General features: G+C 40.8%; 1 protein-coding gene across 7 annotated transcripts in view; it reads right to left on the reverse strand.

The window, feature by feature from the left end:
* The window catches only part of ELMO1 (engulfment and cell motility 1), a 562,024-nt gene that overhangs the window by 281,476 nt on the left and 258,902 nt on the right, over positions 1-21,646 (reverse strand). The gene's annotated exons all lie outside the window — the stretch shown is intronic.

Here is a 21,646-nt window from a genome sequence, read left to right on the forward strand (position 1 = left end):
ATTAGGGACAGGAGAGATGTAACAATTTTGTCTTATGCTTTTCTCCATACTTATATGTATTTCCTTTCTTTCAGTTCATGTGATTGAACAAAAATGTGTTGGCTTACTCTGTAGTTCTCTGTCAAAAAATATTGACTAATGTTGATTTTTAAAAAGGCCAGCAACCCAAACAAGTACAACCCTCACAGATTTAATATAGGAGAATTTAAGGAATGAGATTGCCATCACTTACTGGTAGGCAAAAGCTCCACCTATACTCAAGTCAGATCTCATTTCTCTTAGAAAGACTTGAGATTTGATAGACAACTATAGATTTAGTTAACTTACAAACTTGGTTCCAACCGTTCCTCACCTCCCTGATTCATCTGGGAGGTGGGAAGCTGTTATGAGGTAAAGCAGGGAGATATTCCTGTAGAACCCTTGATTTATGGAAGAGTATTACACAATAAAACTCACAATGCTATCTTGCTCTATCACTGAATTTCCTTTCCAAAATTCAAACTCAAAGCGTGAAGTCAGACAATTCTCACCCAGCAGTGGTGGGTTTCAAAAATTTTTATTACCGGTTCTGGGAGTGTGGCTTATTTTGTGGATGTGACTTGGCTGTCATTTGACAGGGTGGGAGTGGCTTGGTGGCTTGGCAGTCATGTGACTGGGTGGGAATGGCTTGGTGGTCATGTGACTGGGTGGATGTGGCCAAGTTAGCGCTACATTTTGCCAATTTAGCAGTCCCCTTTTCTATTCTTTTTAATACTGCATGAAGTTTTTGCTTTAGGTTTTGTTTTACTAGGGGGAAGAGGTTGGCAATGCCTGGGGATTTCTCCTGTGTTAGAGGCAACAAAATAACCAAGATGATATAAGGCAGTGATGGCTAACATTTTTCTTGTTGTGTGCCGAAGGTACATGCGCGCACATACACCAACACTCCCGCGTGTCAGCATCCGTAATGCAATGAGCGGCCTCTGATCTCATGAATCTTTTCCCCCACGAGCATGCACACACCTACCATGCATGCTCCCCCCCCATTTTGGACCAACCTTTGCTGGTACAAATGGCCTACTTTTGCAGCGGCAGCAGCTCCTCCTCCTCCTGGCAGCCCCGCATTCCACATATCGTCCGTCCAGCCAGCCATGCCAGCCGGCAGGGCCATGGAGCAGTGAGTCGCCCAGCCTGCTGCTGGCATGCCGCCCTTACAGAAATGCTCTACTCTGCCCATGCAGGCCCCTATCGGGGACCACAAACTGGCTTGCCCTGCAGGTCCAGTAAAGAAAGCAGCGTCCCAAGTAAAGGCGTGGCAGCTTGCAATCTCAGAGCACTGCAGCTTGAGCCAAGCTCGAGTGTCCTCACCACACGTGCAGTATCACACCATGCACCCTAGTTTGCAAATTCAATTCTTGAAAATGCCTTAAATTTGCCATGCTGGATGCTGCCCAGAGTGAGGCTGGAAGGAGGAGGAGGAGCTGACTGGTCACTTCTGCATCCCTCCCTGCTGCCCCGTGTGCCCGAGCAGCCCTTCCGCCTTCAGCTATTGCTGCTGCTAATCTGAGACCTCGCTTCTCCCCACCTCAACCACTTCAGACTCACTCTAAATTAGGCAGAGGGAGGGGGATGTTAAAGAAGAGGTGGTGGCCGTGCACACAAGGATTCCTAATCCTTCCTTTTCTCTCTCCGGCGTTCCTCCTGCACAGCTCTGCTGCCCTGGAAGGGCAGCTAAAGTAGCAGGGGGAAAGGAAAGAGGTACTGGTCGGTTTGAGTGCTCAAGGGAGCAAGGCAGCATTTGCTGCCCCTCCCGCTGCTCCTTCCCCTAGCCATGTTGGACTTGAAGAGTTTGAGTGGCAGTTAAATGAAAACAAACAGCGTAACGAAGCATGATTGAGGGTAAGCAAGTCCAACACGGCTAAGGGAAGGAGCAGCGGGAGGGAAGCAGTGAAGGGGTGATGGCTATTGTCCCCACTCCTTCTTGCTCTTGTCTGGACCTGCATCGCCAGATGGCTGGCTCAACCGTGTGTGCTGTTACTGCCAAGCTCAAGTAACTGCATTCATGCATGAGCCCACACATACATACACACCACATCGCCCTTTAAGGCAGAGGAAATGGGCAAGAAAATCTGATCATGGCCCGTTTTAATGGCAAAAATCACTTGAAAGAAGCCGGTGGAGATCTCGCCTGCTTCCATTTTTCAAGCCAAAGGCACTTAGGAGGCACATGCACACTCAAGAAAGGAAAAGGTTGGATAGAGAAAGGTGTGAAGGAGCGATGGCCGTTGTTCCCCCTCCCCTCTTTCCAGAAAACTGCCCCCCCTCCTTGCTCTTCTCTGGACTTGCATTGCTAGACAGCCGGCTCAACTTCAGGCAGCTGGCAAACTCGCCTGCAGCCAAGCGCCGCCACCTTCCTGGCCTCTTTCTCGGCGATTCCCACTTGGGGGTGGGAAGAAGAGGCAAGTGGGCTTTTTAGAGAGTTATCCTGAGTGAGTCCATCCGTCTGGCTACCTCTCCTGCAACGGAATGGGAGGGAGAATTCCCAATCTCTTTCTCAAGTAGCCAATGGGAGCATGTGATTCATAGCGCTTGGCATATTTCAGCTTGGGGATGGCTTTGGTGCACACTTTTTGGCCTCCACCCCACCCCTTTGAGTGAGGCAAACTCGTTTGGGGAATGAAATCCCATTTCAAGTCAAAGTTGAGGTGTGATCTTGTCTGATCTTCTCCCATTAGGAGAGAGCCAAAGCCATCCCTGTCTTTGGTGCCAGGATATTTCACAGGGAGGCCTACTAGCACCAAAACAAGGATCACACACACATGCCCAGGGACAGGTTGAAGATGAAGAAGCACCAAAAATGAGGCATGAGGGAACCGTCCCTGAATGTGTGTTCTCCCTCCTCCCCCCACGCATGCATCTGCAACCTCCCCCTACTCCCCACACATTCACACATGTCTCCTGCCAACACCAGAGACCCCAAAATCAGATGGCTGGTGGAAGGCACAGGCATGCCCAGTAGATCTGAGCTGAGTGACTGCTTGCATGCCAGCAAAAAGGGCTCATGTGCCACCTGTGGCACACGTGCCATAGGTTCGCCATCACTGACATAAGGTCTCCTGCTGGAGCAGGGGGGTTGGGCTAGATGACCTCTGAGTTCCCTTCCAACCCTGGATTGCTGTGCTGTTTCAAAGCATCCTCTGAAGTTGCATCTAGTGCCAGGTTTGTGGTCCTTACTTCCTCTCCTTTTTCTCTCCCTCCCTCCCTCTATCCATCCATATCTCATTCACTTTCCTTTCCCATCCCTCTTTCTCCCTTCCTTCCCACTCTCTCTCTTTCTCCCTTCCCTATTTCTCCCTCCCCTTCCCTCCTTTTCTCCCCTCCCTTTTTTCTCCCTTCCATATCTCTCTCTCTCTCTCTCCCTCCCTCCCTCCCTCCCTCCCTCTCTCTCTCAAGATCTTTGGTAGGAGGAAGAAAAGCCAGACATTTTGAAACTAAGAACATGCCCATTAATCATCTGACATTCTTAGAGCTCCACTATTGATTAGCTTAGCCTGAGCAAGGATAGCTATCAGCACTTTGAATAAGTTCTCAACTCAAACTCCGTGCACTTGAGGATCCCCAAATGGTGAGGATTTCTTTCTTTCTTTCTTGAAGGCCTCCCCCACCACCACAGTTTTTGCTCTAAGGGAATGCAGGGAGTCTTGCTAGGCACTCCCCATGCCTTGTTTTGGGCCTAACAGGCCTCCCTAAAGCCCCTGGGAGCCATAATGAGGCTTGTGGGGACTCCTGGAAGGGGCAGGGGAAGGTAAAGTTGCGAGCCCGGTGGGGACAGTGAGTGGGGGATGCAGCAAGCTCCAAGGGGGGGGGGCTAGTGAGGAGGCAGATCAGTTGGGGTGTAGCGCAGGCACCATGTGGCAGCTTAGGCAGGGAAAACAGCTTAGGCAGGCAAGCAGCCCGGGAGGTGAGGAGTGGCTGGGTGGGATAGGTAAGTGTAGGAACAAATGCAATATTGCATGATGCAATATTGTGCAAAATCCCCAACCAGAAAGGAAGAATGGCAATCAGGAACAAAGCCAGCAAAATCCTCCCAGCACTCCAGGGAAACCGCCCTAAAGAGCGGCAAGGTCATGGAGTTCAAGTACTCCCCCAAGCATGAACTTGGAACTCCAACCCCACAAGAAGAAGAACCAAATCTGTCAGACAACTATGATGACAATGACCCCTTGGTAAGTGGGACAACTGAGCCCATCACTGTGCTTGTAGAACTGCTAATCCCAAGCACAGGGCAGAAGGTGATGCTTACAGCCCGACTAGGTTCAGGGTGCATCTGGTGCCTAATAAGTCCAACTCTAGTGGGGAAAAAAACCATAGTGTTTTGCCAGCTCTACAGGTCCAACGTGGGAGGAGTCCCAGCCACATTTGCTACAGAGCCCTGGAATTTGCCATAGAGAGCCGCTCTGAGACTATTGATTTTATTGTGGCTCCAGGCATGGAATTCCCCAATCTTAGGATTATCATGGCTAAAAAAGTGAACCACAGGTGGGTTGGACAAAAGGGACCCTTACCAAAGCTGAAACTCTACTTCATGATGCCCTGGGAGCTAGATGAGCTGTGCAATTTCATAGACAAAAACTTGGAGCGTGGCTTCATTCAGTCTGCCACATCCAAAGTAGCTGCTCTGGTACTGTTCCGGGAAAGGAAAGATGGCTCACTTCATTTATGTGTCAATTATAGAGATCTAAATGCAGTGTGCTTGAAAATGTGCTCTGCTCCTCATGAAGGACATGCTGACCCACCTTTCAAAGAGCAATATTTTTTCTAAGCTGGATTTGTGCGAAGCCTGTTACCGAGTCAGGATTCGGGAGGGGGATGAGTGGAAGACTGCTTTTCACTGCCTACTTTGGTATTTCTAGTTTAAGGTTCTCCTGTTTGGGCTCCAAAGGGCCCCTGCAGTAGTCATGCAGCTGATAAATGAGGTGCTGCATGAAAACCTATATAAGGGTGTTTTGGTATACCTTGATGACATTCTAATATACACCGAAACCAACATTAAGCACATAAAGTTGGTCCAAGCAGTCCTGAAAAAACTCTGAGCCACCAAACTATACGATTATCTCTCAAAATGTGAGTTCCACAAAAACAAAATATATTACCTGGGATACCGGATCTCACACCAGGGGTGGAAATAGATCCAGAAAAAGGGCAAGTGGTGTTAGACTGGGAAACCCTGCGCACCCAAAGAAAGGTACAAAGCTTCCTAGGGTTTGCAAATTTCTATAGGCAACTCATCCCATCATTCACCCAAATTGCCCTTCGTATTACTAACTTGCTGAGATCCAAGGGGGTAAATAAGTCTAAACCCAACCAGCCACTAAAGTGGAACATGGAATGTCAAATGGCATTCAAGAATCTAAGAAAGCTCTTCTCAGCTGAGCTGGTGTTGAAGCACACAGACCCGGAAAAACCCTTTGTGATTCAAGCCAATGTCAGCACTGAGGAAGCGATGTGGCTGTGTTGCTTCAGGAAAACAAGGGACGGTTAACTACAGCCCTGTGCATACACATCAAAAAAACCTAACCAAAACCAAGCAGCGTTGGGCAATATGGGAGTTGGAAACCTAAAAAAATTCTAAAAATCTAAATCTAAAAGTATGGGGTCAGGATGATTTTATTATATTATATTAATTTATTTGATCCTTTTTATTAATTTTATTTTTTAAAATAATGTTTTATATTCTGTAAACTGCCTTGAGTCACCATGTGAGAATAGGTGGCAATATAAATTCAATAAATAAATTAGTCCCATTTCACTTAGGAGTGCCAATCTGCAGTGAATTCCAGAACATATTTCCATCTGATAAACTATTGTATAGCTTCCAGTTTAAATGGCTCTGCTGGAAGTTTGCTGACCTCTAGTGGTACTCCACAAAAATAACATAGAAAATCAAATTTATTCCCAATTAAATATTTATTTTTAGAAATAAGTTAAAATAAAGTGTGTTAAACTATTTAACACATTATGAATATAACTACAGTGCCTTTCACCTAGCAAAGATACATTATTATGAACCAAGTAATTCAACTTAAGTTTCCTGCATAATTGCCCTTTTTAGAAGTTTAGAAGTTACTTTCAGCTTCCTTGCTACATCATATTCACTTCCCTTACTAAAATCTGATAAAAAGTTCTCTGCTTTAAGTAATTTAATAATGTTCCTTATTATTTTTTTAAAAGACTACCAATATGTCCACTCAGGATCAAAGAAGAATGTTCACACTAATTTAGAATCAAAATCAGAATAGAGCTGAAAGCAACTTGGAAGTCTTGTAGTCCAGCTCCCTGCTCAAACAGGAGATCGTGTACCATTTCAGATAAGTTACTGTCCACTCTCTTCTTAAAAACTTCCAGTGATGAAGCACCCACCACGTCTGAAGGCAAGCTGTTCCACTGGTTAATTGTCCCCACCATTAGAAAGTTTCTCCTCAATTCCAGGTTGCTTCTCTCCTTGATTAGTATTCATCCATTGTTTCTTGCCCTAACGAATGGTGCTTTGGAAAATAAGTTGACCCCTCTTTGTAGCAGCCTCTCCAATACTAGAACACTGCTATTACATCGCCCCTAGTCTGTCTTTTCTCTGGACTAGTCAAACCCAAATCCTGCAACCATTCTTCATATGTTCTAGTCTCCAGGATTTAATCATCTTTAATTGCTCTTCTTTCCATTTTTTCCAAAGTCTTAATATCTTTTTTGTAATGTGGTGACCATAACATGAAGCAGTACTCCAGGTGTGGTCTTATTAAGGGCTTATAAAACAGGACTAATACTTCACATGATTTTTATTCTATGGCTCTGTTTATACAACCAAGAATTGTATTAGCTTTTTTGGCTGCTGCCGCACATTGCTAACTCATGTTTAGGTGATCATCCACTAAGATTCTAAGGTAACTATCGCAGTTACTGTTTTTGAGCCTAATCTGTACTTGTGCTTTTAATTTTTCCTGAATAGGTGTAAAACATTGCTTTTCTCCACATTAAATTTCATTTTGTTGGATATGGACCATTGTTCATGTCTGTCCACATCTTTTTGGATCCCGAGCTTATCTTCTGGGATGTTGATTATTTCTGCCAATTTAGTGTCATCTGCAAATTTGATTAGTTCCTTTTTTATTTCCTCATCTAAGTCATTTATGAAGATATTGAAGAGTACTGAGCCTAAGATGGAACTTTGTGGTACCCCACTGCTTACTTCCCTCCATGTAAATGTAGAATAATTAAGGGCTACTCTTTGAGACTGGTTTGTCAGTCAGTTATAAATCCATCTAGTGGTGATGCTGTCTATCCCACATTTTTTCTAGCTTACCCAGAAATAAGTTGTGGTCTACTTTGTCAAATGCCTTGCTAAATTCTAAATAAACTATGTCCACAGCATTTTGCTGTTCTACTAATTTAGTCACTTTGTCAAAGAATGAAATAAGATTGGTTTGGCATGATCTGTTTTTAACAAAAACGTGGTAGCTTCTAGTTATAACTTTATTTGTTTCTAGATGCTTTTTGATTATTTTTTCCAATATCTTCTCAGGTATTGATATCAGTGGTTCTGAGATAACGTTTTCCAGCTCCTCCAGAATTCTGGGTTGTAATCCACCACTCCCAGAGATTTATATTCATCAAGATAAGATAGGTGCTCTCTTATCATTTTCTTGCTTACATTAATTATTTCTAGTCTGTCTTTTGCAGTTATATTTTTGGTATGTTGGGCTATAGTTTTTTTTTTATAAAGATTAATGCAAAGAATGAGTTAAGCAGTTCTGTTTTCTCTCTATTGCCTGTTACTTACTGACTGTTTCCTTGAGTTTTTTCTTATTATTCATATGTTAAAATATTTTTTTAAAATTATCTTTGACTTTTGTTGCAAGTCTTTGTTCATTCTGAGCCTTTGCTTTCCTGACTTCATCTTTGCAGATTTGGGCGATCTGCTGATATTATGTGCCTCTCTTTCCATTTTTTGTACTTATCCTTTTTGTCTTTCAGTTTATCAGAGAGATCTTTGAGCAGCCATGCTGGTTTCTTCTTGGATTTCTTGTTTTTATTTTTTAGTGGTATTGTGTTGGACTGGGGTTTTATGATCATATTTTTCAGTGTTTCTCATGTTTTTCAGTTGTTTTCCTTTAGGGTTTTTATCCATGAAATTTTGCTTAGGCTCTCTTTGGATTTATTAAAATCAGCTCTTTTAAAGTACAAGACACTGGTTAGATTATATTCTATTGTTTGTGTTTGCATTATATTGAATTCAAATATGACGTGGTCACTCTCCCCTAAGGTTCCAGCAACTTCAACACCCTCTATCACTTCTTCTTTATTAGTAAGAATTAGTTGAAATATAGTTTTGCCTCTAGTTCCCTCCTCTGCATTTTGGATGACAAATCTGTCAGCTAAGTTGGTTAGGAATCTCCCACTTGCTGCAGAGCTTGTCTCCCAGTTGATATCAGGATAGTTAAGGTCTCCCATTACTACTGTGTAAGTTTTCTGCATACATTTGTAAATTGATTAGCAAAGAGTTCATCTATTTGTTCTGCTTCGTTGAATGACCTGTAGTATATGCCTATAGCAATGTCATTTTCCTCCCTTTTATATTGATCCATATGGATTCTAGGAAATTTTCAACCTTTGTTTATTTCTGTAGAGATATATTGATCTTTTATGTATAATGCAACTCCATCTTGTCATTTGTTAGGTCTGTTTCTTTTGAATAATTTGTACCCTTCTATCAGTACATTCCAGTCATGAGTTTCATCCCACCAAGTTTGAGTAATGACAACTATATCATATTTGCCTTCATGGAGTAATACTTTAAGTTCACTCTGTTTGTTCCCTAAACTTTGAACATTTTGAGCAAAATTTAAAAGGCACAAAAGGAACAAAATTGCTAGACCAAGCCAAAAATGGTAACATTAGCAAGTATTCCATCTGCAGATAGAATCCTTTCACATGTGTTCTTTTTTATTGGTAAAATAACTGATTTTCCTAAACTGAAACCCAATTTTAATCAAAATATTCTATCCTAAGTAGAAAACCATGGTTAGGTCATTCATATCATAATTATTATTATAGCTAGATCATAAATATCATAATTATTACTTTCAGACAAACAGAATCTTGAGGGAATGACCATCCATTTTTTGGCACTGACTCTATGATTTTCCCTAAAGATAAAAAAAACAAATGAATTGATATAGGGTTTACAATAACCAGCTCTATAAAAACACCTGTTAAATCTTTTGTAAATGTTTTTCCACATTTTTATTCAATAATAGATTTCTATTTGTATAATTCTGAGAAGACTAAAATATAAAAATGAAGGAATTTTTCTCAAAAAAATTAAAAGTCAAAGAAGCAAAGAGCAGAAGAAAGGGAAACTATGAAAATTGTTTATAAAATATACACCAAACATGAGGGAGGGGAAAGAAAGTTACAAAATATTATTCATTTAATTGGATGATTTTACTTCAATTAAAAAAAATATATGGAAATGTGGCCAGAAAAATAAACATATATTTGCAATCTTATGTATCTTTCTCATAAGAAAGTAGTTAGTTTCTAAGGTAAGTTAATCTACACTAAAATATTCTGAATTTTTTTTTTTTGTAAAGCTGTCCAGTTACTTGAAATGTGATGGGGGTATAGCAATGAAGTTTTAATTTTTTTAAAAAAAATGTTTAATCAAATCAGTCTTCCTGGAATCTGTTTTATGAAGTCTCCTGAATCACCAAGACTATTTTCCTTTATAGTGCACAGAGAAAAAGCAACAAAGCATATACTAATATTTACTCCACTTTGCTGAATAAAATGGTTTTTCTTTCCTTTTTTCTGTTCTTCTCTTTCCATGCCATTAGAGATTGCTTGGATTTTCCTGGATCTTTAAAAGTGTACTATTTCTTACTATTATCTTTCTCAATTTAATTTACACCTTGGTACATTAATATTATTCTTGCTGTCATCTATATTGCCTCTATTTTAAAAAGATTACATATATCTTAAACTCTCTTTTTTGAAAATTCACATCTTCAAGTGAATGCATCAGATGCCCTAGCTGTATATTTTAAGCATCTTTATTCTACATATATGAGTTAGGAGTGGATTTAATAATCCTGTTTCCTTTATTGGGAAACAATGGCAGATCTATAAATAGGAATTTCAAGAAAATGAAATATAAAAATAAAAAACTAAGAAAATAAAAATCAGGTGCTACATATTGAGAAATGCGTGACAAATAAACAGCTGAATAGCATTGACAAATATGGATTTACAAGATAAAAATCATTTTACTAAGAAGAGCTGAACCACAGATAATTGTGTAATGAGTCAGAACACTATCTTACACCTTGGAAGTTGTTCCAAGCATAAGTGATTCACACACGTTCTACCCCCACATATCTTGTACCTTACATACTTTTCACACATTTATAGAAATGAAATGCATATATTTCCTAAATGTCAATTATATTTATATTTTAAACCAAACACTGGGCTGAAACAAGTATTTTGACCAGATTATCTCTAATAGATATATACATACGACACTAAAGCACTAATTCATAATCTTTTGTATAATGATATACCATTAAATTTTCTCTGTTCAAAGCAATGCTTTCAAAACAACATAGACATATTCCTGAAAATTGAATATACCATATTTTTCAGAGTATAAGACGCACCTTTGCCCCCACCCCACAAGAGCATGGAAATGTTAGTGTGTCTTGTACACTGAATATAGCCATTTTTGGCCTCCCAAAGCCCTGCCTCCGTATTCCATTTTTACAAAAAATTGACAAAAAACAGGCCTTTTTTGCAAAAATTGAGGCATTTTCTCCTTCCTCCAGCCCCAGGGGCACTCTGCAGGCTTCAGCAGGGCTGGGGGAAGGAAAAAATGCTCCCATTTTTGCAAAAATGGGGGCATTTTTGCCTTCCCCCAGCCCTGCTGAAGCCTACAGAGTGCTCCTGGGGGCCAGGGAGCGCAAAAACTTTTTTTATTAACTTATCTCTTCGAAATCTTGGTGCGTCTTATACACTGGTACGTTTTATAATCCCAAAAATATGGTAACAATTCCTTTATCTGATCAGAGACTTTATAAATAAGTTAATCTTTAATCAGAGGTGATATTCAGCAGGTTCTGACCGGTTCTGGAGAACTAGTAACAGAAAATTAGAGTAGTTCGGAGAAGTGGTAAATACCACCTCTGACTGGCCTCACCCTCATCTATTCTTTGCCTCCTGAGTCCCAGCTGACCAGGAGGGAATGGGGATTTTACAGTAACCTTCCTCTAGAGTGGGAGGGAATGGAGACTTTACAGTATTCTTCCCCTGCCACATCCACCAAGCCACACTACACCCACCAACATGCCCACAGAACTGGTAGCAAAAAAATTTGAATTCCACCACTGAAGCATATTTGGATTGTACAGTAGGCAAATAATCAAAGTCCAAAGCATTCCCAGTAAGCAAGAGTAGCACAAGGCAGACAAAAAGAGTTTCAGAGCTGATACATGCAGATTTGGTGGGGCCAATGCAAGCCAGAGATTTTACAGTATCCTTCCCCTGGAGTGAGGTGGGAATTGAGATTTTACAGTATCCTTCCCCTGCCACGTCCATCAAGTCATGCCCACCAAGCCACGCCATGCCACCAAGCCATGCCCACACAACCAGTAGTAAAAACTTTTGAATCTCACCACTGTTTAAAATGCTAATATATTTAAATTTTCAGATTTAGATAAAATTGATTGTAAATAATACTCAGTTGGCTCAGTATCCTTAAGAGAAATAAAATATTACTCCAGACAAAAATACTTTTGATAGAAATGTTTTCCCATGTCCTATAAATGCTTTGAAGGACAAATAGAGACAAAGTATAATCAGGCTTCACAGAAAGTTCGACTCAAAATGATCGTTGCTCTTCAAACCAAGAGATTCTGGGGAATCACTATATTCAGTTTCACTAGCTAATTTTTATCACTCTTTTCTCTTCTTTAAAAATACTCTTACAAACATCCAAAACAAACCTCAAAGTGTCTTTCCTATGCTTCATACCATTGTATATTACTGAAAATCCTTTCAAGATAAATATTTTTATGGTTTATGAAACAGGGTTTCATAGGTTTGAAAAGTATGTACTTATTAACTCACATTCTTTGTTATATCAGTTATATCATGCTTTATCTCCGTATAAATAAGATAAAAGTTGGATTTGCCAATAGTTTTTTTAAATAATATATTTACTTTAGATCAACAGGAATTATCCCTCCTATTTTTTTTATAAGCTAATAATACAAATCAAATCTACAGTAACTATGGGCTGATTTTTGTATGAAAAAGATATGAGCAGACTTCAGTTTTATAACTAGAAATGTACTCTGAGATATGTATTTTTGCAAAGTCTTTTGCACTTAGTTATTAATGTTAACAACAATATTAATATTGGCTCATGGGTGAAAAGCAAAGCAGATGTGGCATACTATTTGTGACAATGGCAAAAGTCACACAATGGAAATGAAAATACCTTCCTCCCCTGTAACTTGGAGTCTTAAAGGTATGATAAATTTAAAATCAAACAAATTGTTTCTTCCAAAAGATGAGTGTCAGGTTTCTCATAGCAAAGATAAAAACTGGAAGCAGGTTCAGACATTCAAAGACAGAAAACTAACGAAGTTAGTAACTGCTATACAAATCCTATGAATAGTTAACTCAATGTTTACATTCTTGTACTTTTTTAAAAAGAAAGAATTAGGCTAGAAACAGCATACAGTGGATTTTGTCCTAGACAAAAAGCCTGCTGGATTACCATGGGCCAGTCACTTTCTCTCAACCCTAGAAAGAAATCAATCGTAAACCACTACTGAAATACTTTGCCAAGAGCCAAAAACTGACATTAATTAACACTTTTCCATTTGCCTATGCAAATGCAACATTACTAAGCCTACAATCATTCTCCATGGTCTACAAGCAAAATACTAGTCATTAGATTAGAAATGGGGAAATACACACTGAAGATCAATGAGTCGCAGCCATCATGGAAACCTAAACCATTCTGTCTGAATACCTTCCTCTTCCTCAGCAATACATGCAAACCGGAGTTACAATCAGGTAGGTTGCCAGAGCATATTGAGGAATTAAAAGTTAAAATACAAGAATAATTATCAGCAGCCAAGTGCTAATAAAGTGAAACTCTTTAGCAGAGAGGTCATTTAAGCTCTCCAGAAAGTGGGTAGGCATATTTGGGTTACAAAAGCTAAAGAGACAATTTAACAATTTAACATCTTGAGTGATGGCTAATCTCATTCTGCCTTTCTTCAGATCTTGCTGTTGGGAATTTTTGCCTATGAATATAGCTATATATCCCTTTATCTTTTAAGTGCTGACATCTGCTGTGGGCTGTTGAGGAATGTGTGGGCTGCTTTCTTCCTCTAAAAAAACATGTTTGTCAATTTCTCATTCAGGGAAGTATATTCTCCCTTTTTAATATTTCTCAAAATATTTCATTCTTCTAAGAGAAGCGTGGAGAGGTACAATTGATGCCATGTTATTAAGCCTTATTATCATGAGATAGAACTAAAATGAATTGGAAGGAGTATCCATTTATTATTAGTGAGCAATCATGTGCCTTGGCCACTCTGAAGCAATGCAAGAGACCCGTGTCCCAAAAGTGCTTTTTCAAGAGGAAACTGGACTTTCTGGAAACCAAGAAAGTCCAGTTGCCTCTTGAAAAAAGTACCTTTGGAACAACCATGACCTAGATGACTAAAGAATCCCCATAGACAAGAGACTCCTGTGCTCAATGAACTGACAAAGCACCCTTTCCCACCCAGAAGAAGCAAACATTAAATCCATTTGCACCACTTAATGAGACCAGCTGGTCTTACTCACCTCACAAAATATCCTAAGGAAATCATCCAGATTTAAGGAAATCATCCAGATTTAAGGAAAGATCACATGACAGACAGAATGTCAAACTTGCATCTTGCCTCTCAGCCATTTCTTCTATGGCTATGCCAACCTTTCTGTAAATAGCTATTCCAGTCATGTTGAAAGTATACTCCAAAAGCTTAAAACAATCCTTTATCAATCTTTAAGATAGTCAAGCCCCAGGAATAAAAGTACCACAAAAAACGCCAGGGGAAGGGGGACTCTGGTGAAGCTCAGTCTACAGCCAGAGAGTCTGGGTGTAAGGTTTACAATGTAACATGCTTAACCCAGGGTTAACCCATGCTTAAGCAGGGTTGTGTTCCTGAAAACACTTAAAGCAGCAGGGCAATTAAGATAGGGATTAGGCTTGAAATACAGGAATACCAAAATGTTTCCTTCCTGCCTCCCTTGCAGGATTAGCCCTGTAAAGTGGGAAAAGATTTCTTCCAACAACTGCTCAGAAAATTAACATCCGGTTCGGGAGAACCTGTCAAGCCAGTCTCCCTCAGCAACCAAGAAAGAAATCACTCAACTCCATTTTGCAGAATTAAGAGTACTTTTACTGGTTATGAGTAGATAGCAGCTAAGCAAAGCAAGATCTGAGGCGAAAGCGTGTATAATCATAGCTATCTATATGTGACTCAACTCCCCCCTCGGTAACCCCATCCCATAGTCCAATCCGCACACCCCTCAGATGTCATGTGGGTTCCATCTTCAAAAACCATCATCAGGTTGGTATGCCGGACAGATGGCCTTGGCGGGCAAATCCACTATCTGCAGCATGCGCAGTAGATGGTGAGAACAAAACTCCATTTTTTACAATCACGCCTGTACTTAAACATCCCCTCCCAAATACCCCCTCCCTGTTTCAATGACAGCCGAAAACAAGTAGCGAAGCAGAGGCTGACATCTGGCCCTCCTTCAGGAAAAGAAGTCATCCCTGCACGAAAAACAAATACAAAAAAACTAAGAACAAGACAATAAAGAAATTTATAAGTCAATTTAGGTCAGGGTTTATCAGGGTGCTTAGAGTAGAACTTCCGCAAGAGTCTAGGAGCCCTAACATGGGATTTATCAACCCATCCAGCCTGGGAGGGGGGGAAATGTTTCCAGGAGACTACATATTGAATTTGATTCCTATGTTTCCTGGAGCCCAAAATTTCCTTAATCTCAAAATGTTGCTCTCCTTCAATGAGAAGAGGGCCAGGGGGCGCAGGTAGGGGCACACCAAAGAGGAAGTGTGCTCCGGTTTCAAGAGGTTCACATGAGAAGAAGGAGGAGCCAACGTTGTGATGGCACATCGTGCGGACTCGACTGTCCAAGCCCGCCGATGACACTTTTGCCCCTGGACGGTCTGGCAGGACATAAACCATCCTGAAGAGATGGTGACTGGGAAGACAAAACCTTGCTGGTCACAGGGACACCACAAAGTCCCTGATCGACCCAAGGGTAGCACTTCCAACCAGCGGCAAACAGGCAGCCCCCAGGCTGACACAGTCGGAGATGGCTCCCGAAGGAAGAAAAGAAGTGAAAGCGTTCCATCTGGTGAGGTTTTTTTTTCCTTTCTTAAGATTGCCCTAAGAAACCCTTTTAAAAAAAATAATTAGTCCTCTAAGCAAGAATAAAGTGGTGAATTTAATTCCTATTGGACTGCCTTAGAAAGTTTTCTGTTCCTGCTTGTAATGATGTTTTGTGGATTGAAGTGATTGCAACATTTCCTGTTTCCCCGCTTGAAGTGTATGGACTGATCTTTTTTCCTCTATTTTTTTAACACCTTAACTGTTTCTCTTGGTTTAAACTAAAAAAAAAATTCTACTTTAACAAATTCTACATGTCATAAAATTACCCTAAAGATACTTAAGGAAAAAGCATAAGGAAAAAATAATTGAATCTGCCATTTGAAAGCCTGAGCTTGATGTTTTTCTCCTGACTTGAAACAATGTATCATTTGTTCTTTTCTATTTGACTTCACTGAATTTGCAACAGAAGGGTTTGGAATCTTGTTTATAAAACCTGATAAGGACTCAAGGGCATGAACAGTGTTTTGCTGGTACCCTTGGAAAATATTTTGGCAAGAGAAGGAAAAGGAAAGAAAGAGACAAGAACCCTTCTACTTTGAAAACCACAAAAGAACTTGTGCTTAAGATTGAAAATAAATATAGATATTTTCCTCAAAAATTTTTTTGACAGGCTAGAGTGGCAGATTCCTCTCTCTTTTTCTTTTTCCTTACATTCCTTTCCAATCTGAAAAATGGATCAATATTCTGATGAAGAAAACGTAATAATACAAAACATCCTGGCTGGTCTCCAAAACATTTCAGAAGAATTTGAGATATTTGATAAGAAATGGGACAGACTATGGGGTATCACAGTAAAAGAGGAGAGGGTTGGAGCCCCAGAGATTAAAGAAGAGAATGAAAATTCAGAAAACAAAGACAAGACCTTAGATAAAACCATTAATGGAGTAAATATAAGTGAAAGTGAAAAGAAGGGAAGTTGGAAAAGTGACTTTGACAATTTGGAGCTTTCTCCCAAATTCCAAGATGCAGGAGAAAATAAAAGAGTGAAAAGGATGGAATTAAGAACATAAATTCATCCAGAAATAAGTTTGATAACCAAAGATAAGCCTACGTTAATAACAACTCAAGGGCAACGAATCTACATGAGAGATCCTTCAAGCCACAAAGTGCGGAGAGAAGTTCTAAACTCTGAAAAGGTGCTAAAAAGAGAATTGACACAACAGCTGGTGAGAGAGAAAGGACCATTTTACTACTGGAAAGACACTGGTTGATAATGCCACTCTATGATAAAAATTAGTTAACTTTTGATGATTAATAAGTAGGGATTTTAGTACTTGATAGACTGTTTTAGATCATCATTGAATGTTTATTCCTTAACATATAATTTACTATGATATTAATAATGAAATGATTACTTTAATTAGGATAAATAACTGGGCCATAAATTGTAAATTGAGATTTAGTGAAAAGATTTATAAACTTTATAAATTTCTTGTTTAGATCTTGTCATGAAGGTATAAATAATTTGGATCAGAAGAGAGGAGATGCGATATAAATTAGCAAACAATTGGTTTTTTTTTCTTTACTCTTACCTATAATAGCGAGAAGGAAATGCTAATGCTATACCTTTGGTGACTATTAACTAGAAATGTCAACATTTTTTTAGATTGTCTTAGATTTTAAATGGTTATTTTGCTAACACTTATTAATAAATTTCTGCTCAGAGATGGTTATAAAGATAAAATGCTTTTGGCCTTGTGAAGAGGAAAGGTGAGAAAATATTTTTAAAAAATTAGCTAACTACAATAACAATAAAGAAATGTTACTGGACAATATTCAAGGACATATACAGGTGTGTTGTACTGGTAAAAGCAAAATGGACAGAAGTGTTAATTTGTGAGTTGGGGGGGGGAGGAGAGGGAATGTTAGACATCCTTTTAATAGACTTCCTTTTAGAACATGGTATAAAGATGTAAAGCTCCGACAGATTCATTGAGATTGGGGGGGGGGGGGAAATGCCAGTAGGTGGTTGTGTCTTTAAAACTCTAAGTAAATGAAATTGTGGTATTGTGATAATAAAATATACAAACTCTATAATGTACAACTCAAACTGAATGAAATATATGTAATGATTGTGGAAGAAACACACAAAATATACATGTAACCAATGGATACGCTTTCTACAAGATGTAATGAAAGATGATTTTTTCTTTTGTGTTTCTCTTAAATAAAAACAATAAAAATTAAAAAAAGAGGTTCACATGAAACACCGAATAAATCCGGTTAAGATGCTTTGGTGATTCCAATCATACAGAAACAGGATTAATGATCTTCACAATAGAAAATGGACCAATGTACTTTGGCCCCAATTTCTTTGACTTCTGGGTAGTTTGGAGAAACTTGGTAGACAAAAACACTCAATCTCCTACTTTGTAGTCCCTTTGCTTCACCCTCTTTTTGTCGGCCTGTTTCTTGTGTGCCCGATGAGCAGCTTCTAATGCTTTGCGGGTCATGGGCCAAATTTGTCGGAGCTGGTCACTCCACTCGGAGAGGGACAAAATTTGCGGCTTTTCCTGGGGTAATTCCGGAAGAGGTACAAAGTCCTGTCCAAACACAATCCTAAAAGGGGTGAAACTAGTACTGCTGTGCACAGAGTTGTTGTATGCCACATAAAACAGGTCCGTGATGACTCAAATCATGGTATTCCCTAGACTCTCTGATAATTCGACAATGAAATCCATTGATATCTCTTTCCACGAGACTTCAGGACGGGCCACACCTTGGAGAAGGCCTTGGAGTTTTCCTGGTGGGTGCTTCCCGGCAGCACATAAGGGGCAACTGGCCACATAGGACTCAATGTCTTTTTTCAATGAAGGCCACCAAAATTGCCTCTTAACCAGATGTAGAGTCTTTACAAAACCAAAATGGCCTGCCATTCGGGAATCATGGGCCCGCTGAAGAACAAAAGTTTTCAGGCTAGCAGGAACATACAATTTGGCCCCTACACAAGCCAGTCTATCTTTCATGGTACATTCATTCGAATGTTCCTTGAACCAGTCATCGGACTCAAGGCCTTCCTTGAGTTTGCAGATGAGGTCTGTTGTGACCTCCAAATTTGAGTTGTTTTGGCTTCTGGTAACAACCGGGGCAGCAAGACTCTTTTCTGGGATGACTGGGTGAACCACGCTCAGCTTCGAGCTGTTGTATTGTGGAAGTCTGCATAAAGCATCAGCCATAAAGTTCTTCCCTCCAGGGATGTACTTGAGGGTGAAGTTGAACTGGTTGAAATGTTGCGCCAACCACATTTGTTTAGGAGATAGCTTTTGAAGGGTCTTCAACGTCTCCAAATTTTTATGATCAGTCCATATTTCAAAAGGGTGTTTAGCCCCTTCAAGAAAATGTTGCCAGGTCATCAAAGCCCACCTGACAGCAAAAGCTTCTTTTTCCCATATAGCTCACTGTCTCTCCGTCTCTGTTAGTTTACGAGAGGTCTAAGCGCAAGACTGTAGGTTCCCATCAGCGTTCGTTTGAAGTAACACTGCTCCTACTGCCACATCATTGGCATCAGCTTGAATGATGAATGGTGCATCCATATCTGGGTGTTTCAAAACGGGTTCAGCTGCAAAGAGTCGCTTTAGTTTTTCGAATGCGGCTTGACATTTCATAGTCCAATTCAATGGCTTCCTCGGTCTGGGCCTGGCCTCCCCTTTTGACTTTAGGAGATTTGTAATGGGCAGAGCAATGCTGGCGAATGCGGGAATAAATTGACAATAAAAATTTGCAAATCCCAAAAAACTTTGCAATTGTTTGCGGATGCGAGGGGGCGCCCACTCAGGGACAACCTGGACTTTTGCTGGGTCCATCTCGATGCCATTGTGGGAGATGCGATAGCCAAGGTAGTCATTTTTTTCCTGATGAAATTCACATTTAGACAATTTGGCATATATTTCTGCGGCCCGGAGTTTTTTGAGTACTGATCGTACCAATGTCACGTGTTTGTCACGTGTTTCCGTGTAAATAAGGATGTTATCAAGATAGACCATCACACCCTTGTACAGGTGATCATGCAAAACCTCATTTATTAATTGCATGAAAACCGCTGGTGCCCCCTGTAGGCCAAATGGGAGTACTCGGAATTGGAAACAACCAAGTGGGCAGTTGAAAGCAGTTTTCCATTCATCTCCTTCTTTAATTCTGACTCTGTAATAGGCCTCTCTTAAGTCCAATTTTGTGAAGATCTTTCTTTTCCCCAATTAGGCCAACATGTCCTTCATCAGAGGGAGGGGTAAACATTTTGTACGCATACAGCATTAAGATTTTGGTAATTAATCAGAGATGAAAGGAGCCATCTTTCTTTTCTCTGAACAACACTGGAGCAGCCACTAGTGGCCTAGCAGGTTCAATAAACCCCCTTTGTAAATTTTTGTCAATAAATTTCAGTAATTCTTTCATTTCACAGGGGGTCATTGAGTAGATTTGGGGTTTAGGAAGTTTTACCTCTGGGAGGATATCAATGCTGCAATCTGTTGCACGGTGAGAGGGCAATAAAGTATACAATTTATCAGGGGATTTTTCACTGAAAACGTCCCTTAGGTTCCAATATTCTTTTGGGATTTTCTCCTCCCCCCTCAATTTTTTCTTGCATTGCAGCTGCTAGGTTAGATTCAGCGTTAGCAATATTGGGAGCCCTCCCTTCTCCCTCAGAGGGTGTAGCAGATCAGATGCGCAACCACACTTTCTTCCAATTGACGTGTGGGTTCCATTTACGTAACCAGGGTAAGCCCAATATGAGAGGCCGGTCCATTCCCGGTGCAACAATAAAACTTATTGTCTCCTGGTGAGTTCCCATCCACATGTCTATTGATTCAGTCACAAAATGGGCAGGACTCCCCCCAGCTATCGACCCATCCAACTGGCAAAAAGCAATGGGGACTTTTAAAGTTCTCAGTTTCAGGCCCAGTTTTTCCACCACTTCAGGGCTAACGATGCAACGTGTGCAACCCGAATCTAAAAGGGCCAGCATTTTAGCTTGGGCTCCAGTAGAGGGCACTTTAAGTTCTACTGGGATGATCATGGGGCCTGATCGGGAACTTACCAGACATCCGTCGTCAGATTTGGTTTAACTTTCCTCCGATGAGGAGGATGGTTCCTCTTCTCCTGGAGTGGGAAGGAATTGCGCAGCAGGCTCCACCCCTTTCATGGTGGTATCCCTTCTTTTCTATGGCTGTTTATCTGGTTTTCTCTCCCCCCCCCCGGCAGGGCGCTTTGGGCCCACCTTGGTGCAGCAGTTTGCTGCTCAGTGCCCCTCCTTCCTACAACGGAAACAGGTGATCGACTGGGGCTTGCTTGCAGACCAACTTTTCCCTTCTTTTGGAGCTCCTTGGGGGGTTGTTGGGAGGGGTAGCCTTTTCTTTCTCACTGTCCTCATGATACGTTTCAGGCTAAATTGATTTCCACATCCACTGCGAATTCATACCAGCGTTGCAAGCTAGGGACCCCCCCCCCCCCGTTTACACAGTTCTGGTATATATCTTTGTATAAACCGTCCATGAAGCTGTCCATCAAAGCCTCTTGGGACCACCCACGCATATAAACAGACAATTCACAAAACTCTTGTATATATTCAGCAACTGGGCTTTTTCCCTGGGTATGGGTTTTCATTCTGGTTCTAGCCTTCTGCTCTGTGAGCAGATCAAGCGTTTCCTCAGGGTGGCCATAAATCTATTATAGTGTCTCAGTAGGGGGGAGTCATCGTTATGCAGGGCAACCATCCAAGCCGCTGCCTTGTTCTCCAGGGCCATGGTAACCACTCTTACCTTGGCTTCCTCCGTGGGGAGGTCTTCTCCAAACTGTTGCATGAAATTCCATATCTGAACCAGGAAAAATTCTAGATTTTTTAATTCCCCACCAAATTTCACACCAAGCGGAGGAATTTTAGCCATCCAGTGTCTGCGGGGGGGCCTCCCTCTCTTGGAATGGCTCTTGTGGCTGCTGCTGCTGGGTCCAGGGCTTCTCCATCCTGATCAGCTCCATTGTCTGCCTCCTCGCCCCCCCTTGGGCAGAACAAGATCCCTGCAGTTGTCTCCTCTGTTTCTGGGAGATCAGCCTCTCTTTTAGGACTGCTTTCATGTAAGCATCGACTCTCCCAAGCCTCTTCAAAGAGTTTCATAGCCTGGGACATCATAAAGTTCTCC

This window comes from Thamnophis sirtalis, unplaced genomic scaffold (genome assembly GCF_051295495.1).
Source record: "Thamnophis sirtalis isolate CommonGarterSnake01/CBP01778 unplaced genomic scaffold, rThaSir2_p1.2 scaffold_4, whole genome shotgun sequence".
Lineage (NCBI taxonomy): Eukaryota > Metazoa > Chordata > Lepidosauria > Squamata > Natricidae > Thamnophis > Thamnophis sirtalis.